This window comes from Pleurodeles waltl, chromosome 4_1, assembly GCF_031143425.1.
Source record: "Pleurodeles waltl isolate 20211129_DDA chromosome 4_1, aPleWal1.hap1.20221129, whole genome shotgun sequence".
Classification (NCBI taxonomy): Eukaryota; Metazoa; Chordata; class Amphibia; order Caudata; family Salamandridae; genus Pleurodeles; species Pleurodeles waltl.
The window spans coordinates 616,848,171-616,863,408 of NC_090442.1; positions in this window are offsets into that span (position 1 = coordinate 616,848,171).

Below are 15,238 nucleotides of genomic sequence, written 5' to 3' on the forward strand. Positions count from 1 at the left end.
ACTGCGACTCTCTCCCTTGCATCCAAAATGGACGCTTGGAATTCTGGGACCCCTGGACACTTTCTCTCTATCTCCCTCAATTATTGTTCCGCTTTCTCTATATCCCGTATTATTATATGCCTAACCCCCTTTGCGGCTGAAATACACCTCCTCCTTATGACAGCTTTGAAGGCGTTCCATTCCAGAAATCGTGTGTCTGTGGTGCCCGCAATATCATAGAAATAAGCAATTACGTCAGCAGCAATACCGGTCCTAAAGACCGGGCCTTCTAACAATTCCGTCCTGAGTCGCCATGTAGGAACTGGAGGGCGTGGGACTGCCCAACGTAGTTCCAACAATAAGGGGTTATGGTCTGAAATCTTTCTGCTCAAGTATTCTGTCATGCTTGTTGACTCATGGACTTCAGGGGAAGGTATCCAACCTTCCATGTAGACCATACAACGAGGAGTAAAAGGAATAATCCCTGTCTCTTGGGTGGTGAGTACACCAGGGTTATATCAATCCCCATTCTCATTGTCATTCCCAGAATACCTTAGTGGTGCATCAAATTGGGGACTCCTGAAGAGGGGGTGCGACCTATCTATGGTCATATAGGAAATACAATTAAAGTCCCCGCCTAGTAAAATGGATTCCACAAAGTGGGAGGCCAGACGTTGGAAAGGGTCCTCAAGAATCCAAGTTGATCAACCATAAATGCTCCCTATCACTATGTCTTTCCCATCTATTCTCCCTGCTATCAGGACATATCTCCCCAAGGGATCTGTTACAGATTCAACGTGCTGGAAAGGTATTCTAGGCTTGATCCAGATAAGGACCCCTCTTGCATCTGCAGAATAAGTAGTATAATAAACTTGTCCTCTCCATTTATGTTGCAGGGTTCTCCCCTCTTTGGCATCTAAATTTGTCTCTTTATAATAGCACCATATAAATCCCTCGTCTAGTGAGTTAATACAATACCTTATGTCACTTACTCAGTGAGTGCATCCCCCTGATATTCCATGTGAGTACTTTAATAATTGAGGGGCAGCCAATAAAGAAATAAATAGTGCAGTGAGGGCACCGCAGAGTTCCCACTTTCTTCTCCATCTGGAATTTCTCCCACACTGTCACCGGTGGGATCAGGTATGTGTGGCAGTAGACAATCCCCAACATAACGGAGTTAAACTTTACCCAGCTCCCACCCCCTAGGGCAAACAGTGTGAGCCATTCGCCCAGACAGTCAACCTTAAAATGCTCAACCATGGTCGTGCCCTCTAATGCTCAGGCTACGTTCAGCGGGGGAAAAGAGGGCCGAGAAAGCACATAGGAGGGACCCTATGTGCTCTCAGGCCTGGGCTCCGGGTTCTCCAGGCTCCCACTTGAGTACCCATGTTACACATTTAGAATGAAATATCATAAGTCATGCCATATGGGACCTCCGCATGCTATCATAGGATCAAGTTTATAGGCAATGAGGTATTATCGGAGTTGCCATATTCATGTTGGTGTCTATTTCAGTGACAGATCCAGGACTAAATAATTTTGTCTGCAGTTCTTGGGGTGACCACCGGTAGGATTTCACTGGCGGGTGTTGAAGTTATTGAATCTCTGCCCGAGTCTGTTCCATCATCACTCACTTCCTAAACAGGTATACTGCATCAGGTGATGATCCCCGCAAGGATTCCACCGCTGCTATGGCCAGCTGTTGACCTCTCTGTACTACCTGTGCCATGGGCGACCCAAGATGGCGTAATCTGAGCTCATCTTCGTGAGCGAGGGCATCACTTTCCCTTCTGTGGATGAGGTGGTCTGCTCGCCCCGGGTTGTGTTGTCCCTCTGCCCAGTCCCAGGCCTCCTGGGGTGTAGCAAAAAATTGTGTTCCTATGGGAGTCACCACTTTGAGTCGTGCAGGGAATTGCATTGAATATGTTATTCCTTTCAGATTTTTTTTCACAAAGGTAAAGGCCACTCTCTGATGTTGCACTTGAAATCAGGAAATATGAAAACTTTATTGTTTTCCACTGCGGGGTCGCCGCCCATCCTAGCACGCTGCAGTATGTGGTCTCTGTCTTTGAAATGAAGCAACAAGCCACCACCAGTCTAGGAGGGGGACCCGGGGGTCTCTGTTGCGTAGGGACCTTATGTGCTCGTTCCAAAGCAAAGAATAGAGAGAGACCCTCCTACCACTCTGATGTTGTTGCAGCGTGCTCTGTTTTCTGCTTCCTCTGCTCTGTTCTCAGGCGTGTGCATCCTAGATTCCATAGAGTTAATTCGCCCTCCTATAGCCGCCACCCTAGGTAGCACCTCGGAAATTTCCCTCTCAGTCGCGGTGACTCTCTCTGAAAGATGTCTGTGGTCATCAAACAACAGTCCCAGGTCAATACTAAGTGTGTCAATCTTGACCTCTAGAGCCTCCCTCAATGCTTCGATAGTCTGCAAGATATCTTGAAGTGTGGGGTAGAGGATGTTATCTCCGAGGGCTCAGCTAAGGTTTGCTCTGGCCTCTTGCCAGTTGTCTGCAGGCGCTGAGATCCTCCTAGGTCCCCGACTCTCTTTTTTAGAGCTTTACCCATGACTTAGTTTTGTGGAATATTCCTTGAATATTATTTTTCTTCTGCTGTCGATCTTGTTGTTGCTTTGTGGGGATGCCCCTATCTGATCACAATGTAAAACTCCTAGTAGTCCTGCTTCCACTACATCTTCTCTCCAGGCTATCTAGGTTTCAGGAATCGTTTGCGTCAGGTTCATCATGGGGTCCAGCAGATTCACTGTATAGAATTCATCACCATGTTTAGAAGGTACTAGCAATTCATTTTCAATAATCTAAAGATGTATTTGATTATTTTTTAAGACTGCCTGAAAAATAAATCAGGAGAGCATTTGATTATAGTTGGGATCATTGCTACCTCAAAATCAATTATTACTTTCCAAGGGCTTTTTATCATTGCTTTTTTTCTTTAATGACTGTTAAAATCCTAAGGCCTAATTTAGAGATTGGCAGAGGGGGTTACTCTCTCACAAACACGACAGAAATCCCATCCGCTGCATTAGAATTCCATTATAGCATATGAAACTTGTAATACAGTGGATGGGATTTTCGTCACCTTTGTGATGGAGTAACCCCTCCACCAAACTCTAAATCAGGCCCTTAATGTAGGCCAAGGCAAGGCTTTCTTGTGGCAAAGCATTAATAAGTCCATTACTGGTTTTAGATTGCATTGAATGTGCTCTACTCAGGTGTCCTTCACAATTTGGGATAGCAAATATTTCTCCAGCAACATGCATGGGGATATTTTGTGCTACCTCCCTTAGCATTGAATCACAGGGCTCATTGGATGTTGCTCCCAAAGATTTTATTTTTGGACATTTTCCCTTACTTCAAATTCTGTTGCAGAGACAAAGTGATTATGTTGTAGCAGTTATTTCAATAACATTTCCCAGAGTAACAGCTATGCCCTTGTGATAAGTCCTTATGTTTTAGCAATGCCTGCCATCTTTTCAATAGTGTGTAATATTCTTTGGACATGTTTTCCATTTCTATCTCTTTAACATCAGAAATAGATTTTTACTGCTTGTTTAATAATTTTTGTTTCACATGTATCTTTTCCTTATACTGCTTACTTCTGTTCCTTACTGATTTCCTGTTGGCCTTTTTTCAAATACACTGCTATGTTTTAACTCCAGTTTTGGCAATCAGAAATTGTAGATATTTTTTAAAAAGGCAGAAAACAGTGATATTGTTTTAGTTTATTTCTTTCTTTGATGTGGTGATCTATGTCAATTCTTCCATGCTTCTTCAAAGAGAGAGCACTTGTAGGACCTGTTGAATGATTTAAAAAATCACAAACTAGTACCTGTTTATGGGAGGCGAAACTAACCCATATTAACGTTGGCATTACTTTTCTTTGTAGTTACCTTGGTATTTTCTTAGTGGTGATTTAGATTTTTTTGACTGCTTGCTTCATCACTGCAATGGATTATTCACTGAATGTTGAGTATATTATTGCTTTCAGTAAATGTAATGTTGTTTCTAGACTGTTTTTACATGAAAGAATGTAAGAAAAATGTAATTTCTGAATATTTTCTATAGGATTAAGCTTGTTCCTTTTAATGAAGTATATTTATTTATGTAATGGTTATGCTTACCTTTTTTGGCTACTGTAACCGTCTGTACTGTTGTACTGCCACCTCAGAAGTTGACAGTAATTAACAACAAAATTGGGAATGCCCAAAATGTAGATAGTGTTTTTGTATTGTTTGTTTTCAATAAAATTTGTTTCTGGCAGAATGGGAGGAAGTAGTTTGGCCCAGTCCCACTTCCACTTGAATAGGTTATGCCTCATCTCCACATAATAATAGGCTACATATCCTCTTTAGTTAATGTGGAGCCTGAGCCAGGAAGGTAAGGCACCTGTTCACGCCGAAAGGCTACCTGTAGAAGCTTCTCCCCACTTCAAAGGCATAACTGGGAATCAATACTGGACCTCTAACACCAACTGTTAGGTACACATTTGGACCTATGGATACTCAGCCAGGAAGAAAAACCTCTACACTGCTGAAAGTCAGCCAAAATGCTGGACTGCTGCTCTGAAGGACTGCTACCCTGCTGTTCTGACCTGCTGCCTGCTATACTCTTGCCTGTGTGAGTAGGACAGGACCTGCACCTCTTGAATCCAGAAAGACTCCAAAGACTAGTTGGCTGGCCTTTCCAACAACCTTGCATCTGCACCTGGACTCTGCTATCTGTGAGTATACTCTGCCAAATGGTTCCAGCCCAGTCCTGGACCTTTGGAAGTGGACCCAGAAAGACTCCAAAGACTAGTTGGCTGGCCTTTCCAACAACCTTGCATCTGCACCTGGACTCTGCTATCAGTGAGTATACTCTGCCAAATGGTTCCACCCCAGTCCTGGACCTTTGGAAGTGGGCTTAAAGTGCTCAGCCAGCCTCTGGGGATCCAGCAAAACCAATGCATCTCCTCGGCTGTGCAACACAAATCCGAGAAGAACTGACACATCACCACTGCTGCTTGTATTATATCTGTTGCAAAGACCTGCATCACATTGCAGCCCATTGCAAGAGCCACTGCACGATGCATCCTTGCACAGGCACTTACATTCCTCATCAATGGCAGCCTCGACGATGACATTGGACTCTGCATCAAAGCCTTGCAGCTGTTCATAACCAACATATAGCCCCAACTGTGTGTATATATAAATTTATATATATATGCCAAGAAATAGCAGTGCACTCCATCAAGGGGAAAATAAATCTTGTTTTTATTTCATTTCAGGATTGGAAACAAAAAGAACAACGCGTTTCGACCGTATGGTCTTTTTTGAGTTCAAACATCCTGTTACTATTACGGATCCTATTTATAGTAACACCCTAATTACAAATTACAATGCATACTGGGAATTGTAGTTCTGAAATAATAAATCTTACGTAACAAAGCAAAATTAAACAATCTAATAAATTTTGCTGTATTTCGAATAATTACATAAATTCAATTCAATTACACAAAGGATGTGTCATCTAATCAGTCAAACAAAATCCTTAATCCTGAATAGATATTTAAGTAAGGACAACCTAATATTAACTTCATATACCAACTTTCCTATTATATTAAACATTATTACAGCTCTACTAATGATATTAACGCTAATTTTGGACTGTAAAGTCTACACATACGCATTGATTTCCTTATGTATCAAAAAATATATCCAAAAGAACAAAAAATACATCGGTTATACGTATTTCAATCCAACTTATCCAGTGTATGTCATATATAATAGGACCACACCTATTAATTTCAGAGATAATTAGTGATTGGCTCCAGCACTGGCTGCACCTACGAGGGTGAAACACTTTTATATTTTTCTCTGCTGAAGAAAGGATTGACCTTGAAACACGTGTCCAGAGATGATTTTATAACTTAAGGCCTGGAATAATGAAACTGCTTAAAGAATTCACTGTGAGTTGCTGGCTTTGCTTTTTCTTCCCGTTTATATAACCTGTTGGGAGTGCGCTTTCACATGAGGACAACTTCGTTTTTGATATTTAACTGGCCTGTCCAGTCGGGAAAGCAGCAGCACTGCACATCGTAGCAGGTCTGTGTGACTAAAAATGGATTGTCACATAAGAGCAGTCAGGTTGGGATATTCACAGCAAATCTGACAATTTTACTTTGGATTTGCCTACAAAGGTTTTGCACTTTGGTTCATTATTTCGTTTGGCTCCAGCAACCCACTTGGGGCAAAATGAAAAAATTGCACGACCACCACAACCAGCATGCACTGCTCACTTGAGAGGCCCACTGGGGCGGACTAGTATTTAAAGAGACTAATCAGGTGCCTGTAATTAGACAAGCTGAAGCCATGCCGGTCTTTTCTGTAAGAAAGAGATGCCTGGAACACCTCCAGCACTGGCTGCACCTACGAGGGTGAAACACTTTTATATTTTTCTCTGCTGAAGAAAGGATTGACCTTAAAATACGTGTCCAGAGATGATTTTATAACTTAAGGCCTGGAATAATGAAACTGCTTAAAGAATTCACTGTGAGTTGCTGGCTTTGCTTTTTCTTCCCGTTTATATAACCTGTTGGGAGTGCGCTTTCACATGAGGACAACTTTGTTTTTGATAATTAACCGGCCTGTCCAGCCGGGAAGGCAGCACCACTGCACATCGAAGCAGGTCTGTGTGACTAAAAATGGATTGTCACATAAGAGCAATCAGGTTGGGTTATTCACAGTAAATCTGACAATTTTACTTTGGATTCGCCTACAAAGGTTTTGCACTTTGGGTCATTATTTCGTTTGGCTCCAGCAACCCACTTGGGGCAAAATGAAAAAATTGCAGGACCACCACAACCAGCATGTACTGCTCACTTGAGAGGCCCACTGGGGCGGACTAGTATTTAAAGAGACTAATCAGGTGCCTGTAATTAGACAAGCTGAAGCCATGCCGGTCTTTTCAGTAAGAAAGAGATGCCTGGAACACCTCCAGCACTTTTTGCACCTACGAGGGTGAAACACTTTTATATTTTTCTCTGCTGAAGAAAGGATTGACCTTGAAACACGTGTCCAGAGATGATTTTATAACTTAAGGCCTGGAATAATGAAACTGCTTAAAGAATTCACTGTGAGTTGCTGGCTTTGCTTTTTCTTCCCATTTATATAACCTGTTGGGAGTGCGCTTTCACATGAGGACAACTTTGTTTTTGATATATATATATATATATATATATATATATATATATATATATATATATATATATATATATATATATAAACACACAAACTCCTCAAAAATAGCAAGGACGTGCACGGACACCAATTTGTGATCGTATATTCAATTAATAGACAGATGCATCATCACAACGCGTTTCAGCCGTAGCCTTGCTCACGTGTGGGACGGCAGTTTGATTCTAGTATTACATACCCTACATACTGCAAACATCAATGACGGACTAACAAAACGCCACATATTACAATATAAAGGGAAACTGAGCGTCATCTTGGAGTGTTGGGGGCGTGGAACATTGAGTCACGCTCAATTAAAAAGTATTTATTCAATTATCACTAAACTTCACACTCTGTCCCCTACGAGCCAATACCCTGTTACAACACTATAATACTCAATTTTACAAACAATACTAACACATAAAATGAATATATAAACCAAAACACATTAAATAATTTCTCATTTCATTAATTTGAAAAGGATTAGTACTAACCTAACAAGCAACAAAATAAGATAGTAAGTGACTCTTTCAGGATCACTTTGTTATATTTATGTCCTGGTCTGGCACAACTAGATAGCCACAGTTGGCACTTGGTACTTTTTGGGAGGCTTTTAATTTAAATCTTTAAAATTGCATGTCTTCAGATAGTTCATTACATTTTACTCTATTGTTCTAAATAGGTGTGGTGTGTTTTCACTTTATCACTGTTTAAAGTGCATTAATACTTTACACATTGCTTCTAAGTTAAGCGTCACTGCTTTTGTGCCAAGAGGCCAGAGGGTTAGACACATGTTAATTTGGGGTTTGAGTGTGTTTCACCCTGACAAGCAATGTGGTTGCTGCGGAGGTAACTTTATTTATAAAAAACAATGACTTGTCAAGGACACATTTGGTGTTAAATCACTGTATCAGTAGCAATTCATTTACTATATGCAATAAGTGAAAAAGTGGCAATGTTTCCAATAGCAAAAATATCGCTGAAGCAGTAAAATAAATAAATCATCAGCTAGCATTGATAAATCCAAAATCTTATTTGGTTAAAGGCAAAGTGCATAAAGACTATTTTTTAAAACCTTTTTTGTTTCAGTGTAAACAGTAATAACAGTAAGGTAGGGTTGAGGAATGCAGAGCATACAAGAAAGCAGAGGTGGTCTAGTAAGACTTACAGAAACAGGGTACACAATCCACCTTTTTCTCCAGAGTTCCACTTCTGAGCACTTCCCTCCCTCACAAGAATGCTCAGCACAGTTAATAGTTAACTCATTTATGAACTTCAATCGTTTGTGCCGCCCCTCACTCACTCTCTGAGTCATCCAGTCCATCACTGGTTGAAGAGTTAGAAGTAGCATTTGGGTCTAAAAATACAGTACGAAGTGCATTCCACATTTTGAGGTCCTGGTCTACCTTGTCATCCCATCTAGCAAGTCTCATCTGGGATTCCTGAACCATGGCCCATACTATAACATCTCTGCACCATCAATCAAATTTGGGTGCCATTTGCACCATCCATGTGATGGAGACTCTACACCTAGCCAAAGCTAGTGCCAGGTGCATTAATCTATACACCATCCCCCTACCATTTGGTCTAAGTGTATTACCCAACAGACAGCACAGTGGGGTAAGATTGAGGAGTAGGTGCACTGTCCTCTGGATCTCTGCCACCTCCCAGGCACACAATCCCTGAACCTCCTTAAATTGCCATGCTAAGTGTAAAAAAGTAAGTCCTATGTAGAAAATATAATATATTCATTGAAAGAGTACATTACAGGATACTGTGTGTGTAAGGCTATTTACACACACACCCAGTCCTGTTCTGTGAGTTATGTGTCCAAGTCAGTGTCCCTGGCAAAGTATGACCTCGGGCAAGTTCTCACAGCGTCCATTTGTATAGCATTAAATAAGAGCATAATTAAGTGACGACCAGCACTGCATGTCAAAAGAACATCAAGGGCCTGATTCCGACTTTGGCGGGCGGCGGAGGCCGCCCGTCAAAGTCCCGCCGACAAATGACCGCACCGCGGTCAAAAGACCGCGGCGGCCATTCTTACATTTCCGCTGGGCCGGCGGGCGCTCTCCAAAAGAGCACCCGCCGGCCCAGCGGAAATGCCCCTGCAACGAGGATGCCGGCTCCGAATGGAGCCGGCGGAGTTGCAGGGGTGCGACGGGTGCAGTGGCACCCGTCGCGTATTTCAGTGTCTGCATTGCAGACACTGAAATACTTTGTGGGGCCCTCTTACGGGGGCCCCTGCAGTGCCCATGCCATTGGCATGGGCACTGCAGGGGCCCCCAGGGGCCCCGTGGCACCCCCTACCGCCATCCTGTTCCTGGCGGGAGACCCGCCAGGAACAGGATGGCGGTAGGGGGTGTCAGAATCCCCATGGCGGTGGAGCGCGCTCCGCCGCCATGGAGGATTCTGTAGGGCAGTGGTAAACCGGCGGGAGACTGCCAGTTTACCCTTTCTGGCCGCGGCTGAACTGCCGCGATCAGAATGCCCTTGGGAGCACCGCCAGCCTGTTGGCGGTGCTCCCGTGGTCGGTGACCCTGGCGGTCACCGGCCGCCAGGGTCAGAATGACCCCCCAAGTGTGCATGTGGACTTGGGGGCACTGAGATAAGAGGGCCATGTTGTTCTAGCAATGTCCCCAACAGCCGGACTGGAAGGACACATGGTCCATTATTTCCCAGACGGGCTTCAGGATCCAAATCGGAAGTTTGCGGTGGAACCGGGCCCATTTCATTACAGATCTTATAAATCAATACCAAAGTGTAGCCGTGCATCTAACAATATGAAGGGCGTCCAGTGTAACACCCACCCCCTCCATCAGGAAATCCTACAGCTACTTTACAGGCCAGTAACCATTTCTCCTAGTTATCGGCTCGGTCCAGCCAGTGGGCTAGATGCTGCTGCTGAGCAGCAAAGTAAAACAGATCTAGGTACGGCACCTCAAGTCCTCTCTCATCATGCTGTCTCATCAAAGTCTATAGTGCCACTCCACTATGTTTACTGGCCCACAGAAGAGAGATTAGGATGGTGTCCAACTGCCAGACTATCTGTGCTGGAAGCACATATAGTGAATTTAGCAGGATATATAAGCATCTAGGAAGCAGAACCATCTTAGCGATGGCCAATTTACCCATCAGTGAGAGGGGCAATGAGTTCCAAAATGAAACTGAGGACTTCAACCCTTCCACCACCCTTTCTATGTTAAGATGAAGCTGAAGCTTCTGCGTGTATGCAACTTTGATCCCCAGGTATTAGAAGTGGATGTCTCCCACAGAGGCCTAGCTCTGGCAATTGTTCTGACAGGGTCACAGCCAGTGAGACGAGTGGGAACAATAGTGACTTGGCACAGTTGAGCCAAATTTCAGAATATGGGCCTCATTACAAGTTTGGCGGTCGGACTGCCATACCCCCATGCTGGCGGTCCTAAAAAGACCATCATGTTGGCGGCCTCTCATTGCGAGTTAAACAGGCAAGACCACCAACTGCCAACCAAAAAAGGCAGACCAGCAGGACTGCGGAGGCACGGAAATAGGCTGTCCAACCTCCAACGCTGACAGCTCAGTGACCAACCACTGACCGTGTTACAAGGCCAATGTCACAGAGACAAGCGCCCATGGCGATCAGCCAATGGCGGCCCGAACCACAGCGGTTCACAGACACCAAAGTAATACAAAAAGGCACATTGGATCAATTTGAAAACAACACAGCTGACACACGTTATCACAGTTGACACACCTACGAAGGATACTATAAAACACATGCCTTCACACACCACAATCCTTTGCATTTACAACACCAAACACTGATGCCAGAGCCAATAATACAACACACAGCACAGATACTAGCCACCACTTTTTTATTACTTTTTTAAAGGTAAACTTAGACCAAAAGTCTAAGTTTAGACCCAAAGTCTAACTTTACTTGCAGTAAAGTTAGACATTTGGTCTAAGTTTGAACATTTGATCTAACCTCACACTAAAAGTCTAAACTTAGGCCAAAATTCTATCTTTACTACTAGTAAAGTTAGACTTTAGGTCTAAACTTAGATATTTGGTCAAAATGTATCTTTGTGAATTGGGCCCCGTTTTTCTAAGGATGAGTTGAGATTCATGGTGGATAACTCAAGAGTAGAGCCACAAATGTTTGGAGCCCAAGTGCAGCACACTCCTCTCAGTAGGAAAATGGAAATGTGGGACAGGATAGTCGACAGAGTTAATGCTGTAGGCACCACCCTGCGCACAAGGGAGGACGTTAGGAAGAGGTGGAATGATCAAAGGGGAAAGGTATGTTTCCTGGTCTCCAGGTACCAGCTGCAGGACAAGAATACTGGTGGTGGCCCTCCCAGTGCCCCATTACATTTATTTTCATGGGAGGAGAAGGTCTTGGCCATCATGCATTTACTGAAGGCTTGGCAAGAATACATTAGGAAGTGCCCCATTACATTTATTTTCATGGGAGGAGAAGGTCTTGGCCATCCTGCATCCTGAAGGCTTGGCAAGAATACATTAGGAAGTGGGTCCTGCTAAGCCATAACAATAAAAATGTCACCAAAATGCTTTGTTTTTTATTACCATAGTTCACCTTTTGTCACTTTTACTGTTACTCCACTCATCATCCCAGCGTTCACCTGTCCAAAGACCCCTGTTTGGCAAATCCCAATTGAAGTGTACTCATCTGGGGGCATAGCATGTCTATAGAGTGTATAGCACAGGGACTGACATGACTACGACTCCCAGGAGGTCATGTTACTGTCACCTAAACCACCAACCCAGTGTTTCCTTCACTAAATACCTTGTTTGTTAACTCCTAATTGAAGCGTACTCACCTGAGAGGATAACATTTGTCATGTATGTGTAGTACAGGGACTGACATGACTACAAATCCCAGCAGGCACTCTTTCAGCAACTCCAAACACCAGAGCAGTGGCCACTTGTCCAAAGACCACTTTCCGCCAATTCACAATTTAAGTATAATTCGCTGAGAGGATACCAATTGTCAAATGTTTGGAGTGACATGACTAGTAAGGCCCAGAAGGCCCTGTGTCTGTTAAACCAACCATCAGACCAGTGTTCTCTTGTCCAAATGCAATTGTTTGTGAACTCTCAATTGGAGTGGACTCACTTGGATACCATTTGTATACTTTGTGTAGTACAGGGAGTGATCTGACTACAAAGCCCAGGAGGCCCTGTTTCAGTAACTCCAAACCCCAGCCCAGTAGTCACTTGTCAATATACCCCTGTTTTGAACTCTCAATTGAAGTGTGCTCACCTGAGAGGACAACATTTGTCAAGTAATGAGGAGAAGAGAGAGTGGCATGACTGCATCTCCAGGACTCACTGTTACTCAAACTACCATCACAGTGCTTCCTCCTCCAAAAACCTTTGTTTGTTCACTCACAAATGAAGTGTACTCACCTGGGTGGATAACATTTGTATAGTGTGTATAGCAGAGAGAGTGACATGACTGCAATTTCTAGCAGGTCTTGTTTCTGTAACTCCAACCCCCAGCACAGAGATCACCTGCCCAAATACATCTGTTGGTGAACACTCAATAGAGGTGTACTCAGCTGGGGTGAGAACATTGGTCAAGTATTTGTACTACAGAGGGTGATGACTACAACTTACAGCAGGCACTGTTTCTGCAACTCCAAATACCAGAACAGTGGCCACTTGTCCAAAGACCACTGTCTGCCAACTCACAATTCAAGTTTACTCAGCTGGGAGGATACAGAGTGTCAAATGTGGGGTTTAGAGAGAGTGACATGACCAGTAAGGCAAGAAAGGCCCTGTGCCTGTTAAACTAACCATCAGACCAGTGTTTTTTGGTCCAAATACCATTGTTTGTGAACTCTCAATTGGAGTAGACTCACCTGGGAGTACAACACGTGTATTGTGTTTATAGTTCAGGGAATGATCTGACTGCAAACCCCAGGAGGCCCTGTTTCAGTAACTCCAACCACCGGCCCAATGCTCTCTTCTCCAAAGGTCACTATTTGTCAATTCCCAAATTAAGTTTACTCACCTGGGGATAAGATTTGTCAAGTATTGAGGAGTAGGGAGAGTTACGTAAATGCAACTCCCAGGAGGCACTGTTTCTCTGACTCCAACCACCAGACCAGTGTCCACGTCCAAATACCCCTGTTTTTGAACTCCCAATTGAAGTGTAATCATCCGGGAGGATTCCATTTGTATATCTGTGTAGCAGAGGGAGCAATCTGACAGCAACTCCAAGGGGGCACTCTTTCACTAACTCAAAACATCAGCCCAGTGTTCAGTTCTCCAAATACCCTTCTTTATAAACTCACAAATAAATTTTACACACCTGTGGGGATGATAGTTATCATGTTTATGAATTAGAGGGTGTGGCATGACTGCTAAGGCCAGGAGGCTCTGTCTCCCCCACTCCATACACAAGTCCAGTGTTCTCAGGTCAAACTGCCCCTGTGTCTTAACTTTCTAAAGAAGGTTACTTATCTGGGAGCATCACATATGTTTGGTTAGGTAAAGCAGCATGATTGACAGGAGTACAAAACACAATAGGCCCTGTGTCCCTAACTCCAACACAAAACCAATATTCACTTGGCCAGTTCCATTGATTTATGAAATTTCAATTGAAAGTTCACTCACCTAGGTGTATACCATATATCAAGTGAGTGTAGTATGGAGTGTGACATGACTGCAACTCCCAGGAGACACTGTTTCAGTAACTCCAAACACCAGAACAGTAGTCACTTGTCCAAACACCCTTGTCTGCTAATATTCAATTGAAGTTTAGTCACCTGGGAGGGTCCAATGTACAGATCATTCTTAACTTTGAGATGTGTCTTGCTATCTAGCTCTATCTTGACATGCTAACCCAAGATGAAACTATTGAGGACAGGAAGGACACCTTACCCAGTTTGTACAACAAGTATTCCTAAGGCCTCAAGCTACACCACCAGACTGATATTGGCAGCAGACACATTCACAATGCACTGACCACGTAATGACTCCAATCAAATATACAACAAAGTCCTGGGTCTGCCTGCATAACAATCAACTAGGCCTCAAAATGGCCAAAGACATACCTTGCCTAGACACTGTTTTGCCTGCACTGTTGGCAAGATGGCATTCTCAGGCCATCCTCCCAAGGGCCAATAATCTGTACATTTAAGCAGTTGCTTGACTTAAACGGGATTGGCATGCTTCACAAATGTCAGGTCAACACAATAACACAGGTACCTGTCACAATAGGATAACCTGAAAATTAAATAAGTACAAGGGCTTTGCAAAATGTCACAGTAAACATTTAGAGGTAGATGTCACAATAAAAACAGTAACATTGTAACTTTCAAATCAAAAACTCTAGCTGCCACTGGCCGCACAGAACCCACAGAAGAGACTGCCCCTACCCCCTTGGATGAAGCCCTCAGTGGCACTGATACTCCTCGATGTCTGGACATGGAAGACGGTTCTGGCCTATCTGGACAACCTGGGCAGACACCGACACTGAGTCTCATGTGGCCACTTATCACCTCCCAGCCCAGTTGCCTCCACATCACAGGCAGCCTTTTACCCTCCAACCTGTGTCCCCAGGACACTGGCACCCATCTTGTGCTCCTCGGTCCAGGATCCTGAATCGCAGCATCACACTTCTCAAAATGATGGTCCAGGAACCAGTAGTAGAGGGCACGCCATGGCAATAGCACAGGGCCATGGGGGTTGGGTGTGTAGAAGAGATGTTGTAGCCCAGCGGAGTGAGGTGACTGGAGATGCTCCTGGCCAGAACACCATCAGCCACATCTTGGGAGTCTATCAGGAGTTGCAAGGCGTAATGGGCCGGATACTTGATGATCTCCAGGAAATGAAGCGATTGCAGAGGGATTTCCATTGGGAAATGCATGACAGATGGTATCTAACCATGTGAGTAACCTTCAATTAAGATTTCATACATCAATGGAATAGGGCAATTGAACATTGTTTTTGTGTTTGGAGTTAGGGGCACAGGGCCTATTGTATTTGGTATTCCATTCAATCC